The sequence below is a fragment of the Labeo rohita genome, unplaced genomic scaffold (assembly GCF_022985175.1).
Source record: "Labeo rohita strain BAU-BD-2019 unplaced genomic scaffold, IGBB_LRoh.1.0 scaffold_1873, whole genome shotgun sequence".
Classification (NCBI taxonomy): Eukaryota; Metazoa; Chordata; class Actinopteri; order Cypriniformes; family Cyprinidae; genus Labeo; species Labeo rohita.
The window spans coordinates 9626-13084 of record NW_026128081.1 but is presented as its reverse complement, the minus strand read 5'-3'; the positions used below and the strand labels follow the sequence as shown (position 1 = coordinate 13084).

Here is a 3459-nt window from a genome sequence, read left to right as displayed (position 1 = left end):
TCAGTCTGTGATGATCAGTGGGACATCAACGATGCTCAGGTGGTCTGCAGGCAGCTGGGTTGTGGAGCAGCACTGAGGGCTGATAGGAATTCAGTCTTTGGTGCTGGTGAAGGTGTTGTGTGGCTGAACAGAGTCGAGTGCAGAGGGAATGAGATTCACCTGTGGGACTGTCCTCTCTCCCTGAAAAAACACACTGACTGCTCCAACAAAGAGCACGTTGGACTCACCTGTGCAGGTCACAGCAAACACTGAGGAATAATATTTATTTGAGCATTTAGAGCTGTAAATATTTATTTTGTTTTTTATAATTACAGATTTGTCAGAATTTACTACTCCTGCCACAACAACATCAGCTTCTCCTACAGTGCGCTCAACATCAGTCACTCCTCCACAAACTCCTCCAGCAGCATCTCTCTCCGTCCCCTCAGTGCTTGTGATTGTACTGGTAGTTTTGCTCTTACTGCTCTTAGTGTCACTGCTTATACTGATTCACCAAAAGAGAGTGATGAGGAGAGGTAGGTAGGAGATCCAGTGTTATATCTGGCTCAGAGATGTAACATTAAGGGAGACTACATGGCGGAATAGCTTCAAACACAATATTTATTACAAAAAAATAAAAATAACATAACACAGAACAGCAGTATCAGTAGGTTCAATTAGTAAGAAATGCAAGTGAATAGATGCACAATGAACTGTGGTCAGTGCTTATGAATGGATGCAAAACAAAACATAATGCTACAAAATTGAAGCGTAGCTCTGGCAAACTGCCCAAGCAACAATGGATCAGCGATGCCGACAAACTCTCACAACATGTTTAAATAAGTCTCACAAAACCTTCAAAAATGAACCCAAAACACCCAACCCTACACAACTCAGTCCTAACACACACCCCCTTAAAAATCATTCTCAATAACAGTATAATTCATAAGATAGGAATTAAACTTGACAAATAGCTAATTGGGTGAATAATACCACCAGACTGAGTCTGGAGAAGAACCGCTCCTGCACCCACTTGACTTGAGACCACTTTGGGACGCTGCTAATACAAAAGCCGCCGTCAACAGCAAGTTCAACAGCAAGTCTCAAATGCCTTTTGACAATGTGGGGTCCACTCAAACTTAGCGGAGTTCTTTAAAAGATTAGTCAATTGACAAATGACCGATGAAAAATTGGGGCAAAAACTGCGATAGTAACTGACCACCCCGATAAACCTCATGAGCTCTTTTTTAGTACAAGGGAAATTCTCTATCCACCTCCTTTCCCCAAGTAAGAAACCGTTGCCCATGCAAAGTTACGTTTGCCTAAATGTAAGGTCAAATTAGCCTCCGCCAGACACCAAAATAAATATCGGCCATCACTGTAAACTGTAGACCAATTAAACATTCAGGATGCGCGCGCAGCATGGTTGCAGAAAACCCGGGAGAGCTTGCCTTTACGGCTAGAGAATTACAAGGATACGGTACAAAATACTTAGATTTAAAACGAGTATAGATTATATTAATTAGATGTCATTTTCAAAATGTTATTCGCATATTACAAGAGTTTGTCACCCAGCGATAAGCACTGTTATTCAGAGAAATTGACGTTAGGGATGAGGTTTTTTGTAGGCGGTTTAAGTGGCAGTCTCCGGAGCCATGGAATAAAAGAATAAAAAAAGTTAAATTTTGATTTTATATTTTAAAATTCTGACTTTATTTTCGCAGTTCCGAAATTATATCTCACAACTCTAGAGGAAAAACAACTCGTCATTCTCCCTTTTCCCCTCGCTTAGAGTTTCTATCCCACATTTCTGGCTCCCCCCCCTAAAATTCCTGTAGTGTGAGTCCGGCTTAAGTCAGTGGATTTCAATCCTGGTCCTGGGTGACCCCTGCTCTGCACATTTTGCATGTCTCCCTTATTTAACACACCTGATTGAGATCATCAGCTCGTTAGTTCAGTTCATGGATCTCTGTCCTAATAAGCTGATGTCTGTCAGGTTTGTCTGTCTACACTCACAGCTCTTTCTGACTGGTATACAGGACTACAAAGGACACAGAAGCTGTTTATCATGGCATTCATCACAGACAACATCACTCAGAGGGGTGAGGCATCATGTAAGAATGTTAAAAGCTGTAACTATAACTACTGATAAAACACCTGAGAAAAAGAAAGCCATCAACAGCAAAATACCAACAGCCCCTCATTAAGTTGCATTACAAAATTTTGGGACTCCAGTCAAATGAGATTAAATTATGACTTCAGAGATCAAGATCTGATTCACTGTAGAATTAAGGCTTTTTCTAACCTTACTACTAATCAATTTTAATCATATAAAAAGATTTAAAAATATTTAAATAAGTATCTCCACTGAGAATGTCAGATGACTGTAACTGTATATCTTTCTGGGTTATTAACGTATAATCAGATGAACGTGTAACCACATCGCTGCATGTTTATGTGTGCATCAGTGAATGTCTCTTCCTGTGTGGTTTTCGAGAGTGAAGCAGGAAGTGCATTTGTAGAGTTTGCAAAGATAAAAAGCTAACTTTGTTCCCCAAACACAATTTATTTTTAAAGAAGTTAAAATATGATGATTGCATTAGCACTTTTAATCAGTGGCGGTTTATTGAAACCACCTGACTGTTCAACAGGTGCAATAATACAGACCAACCACAAAACCCTAACCCTAACTAAGACTTAAACTGCACTGATAGATGCCGACCAACAGCAACAGACATGCTTGTCGGGTTTTGTTAGATCATCGTTTCTCTCTGTCAGTGTCTCTTTCCAGTGTCCGTTAGTCTTCATTTGTTTCTATGAAGTGAATATGTGTGATCTGCATTTGTTGAGTCATGGAAAGTCTGAGCTGTTTGGTGAGCTCAATCTGATGATTATCTGTTGAAGTGTGAGAATTAACCCTGATATACAAAAAGCTGGATAAATGGGTTGTTCACACAGAATGCATTGCAGTTAAAAAAAAAAAAAAAAAAAAAGGTTAAAGTTTTAACTTGACACGGCATAGGAAAAAAACACAAGATCAAAACCAAATTTTACTATGCAAAATAATTATTTTTAACTGTCTGAAAACAAAACATGGTTCACAGTCTGTGATCCATTTTCATATATTACATAATTAAAAGCATAAACTATCTAAAAGCTATTCGAGTAAGCCGAAAGCCAAAACTGAAACCTATTTTCTCTAAACAAAAAAATCCTGTTGTTACTGTCATGCAATGAATCTTGGGATAATCTGGATCCATTTGTATCCTTTGTGGCACGTGAAGGAGACTTTGAATTTGGACAGCCTTCATCCTGCTGATGTGATGCTTTCAGTGTTTGTGTGATTTAAGGTCAAACTAACTGCCTTTTGCTTAATGAATGTAAAGAAATATTTAGAAATGTGATGACACATATCATACAGTGAATGCTCTGTCAGAGCTTTTGGGAATATCATTTCTACACAAATGATTTCAAACATTT

At 38.7% G+C, this 3459-nt stretch overlaps 1 long non-coding RNA gene across 1 annotated transcript; it reads left to right on the top strand.

Moving 5' to 3' along the window:
- Window positions 1-30: 30 nt before the first annotated feature.
- LOC127159039 (uncharacterized) lies at window positions 31-2986 on the top strand. The gene is made up of 2 exons (XR_007826345.1): window positions 31-235; window positions 315-2986. It is a non-coding gene; the product is annotated as an uncharacterized LOC127159039 (long non-coding RNA).
- Window positions 2987-3459: the final 473 nt, after the last annotated feature.